Raw genomic sequence first — 218 nt, 5'->3', positions numbered from 1 at the left:
CACCACACACACACCAAAAACACCCCCCCAAAAAAAAAAAACCCCCCAAAAACAAACCCCCACACACACAAAAAAACACACCCCCAAAAAAAAAACCCCACCCCCCAAACCCCCCACCCCCCCCCCCACCCCAAAAAACCCCCCCCCACCACCCAAAACCCCCAAAAAAACCCCCCCCCCCCCAAAAAAAAAAAAAAAATTTTTAAATAAAAACCCCC

The sequence above is a fragment of the Penaeus monodon genome, chromosome 24, assembly GCF_015228065.2.
Source record: "Penaeus monodon isolate SGIC_2016 chromosome 24, NSTDA_Pmon_1, whole genome shotgun sequence".
Lineage (NCBI taxonomy): Eukaryota > Metazoa > Arthropoda > Malacostraca > Decapoda > Penaeidae > Penaeus > Penaeus monodon.
The sequence above is the reverse complement of the archived record's forward strand: the minus strand, read 5'-3'. Positions refer to the sequence as shown.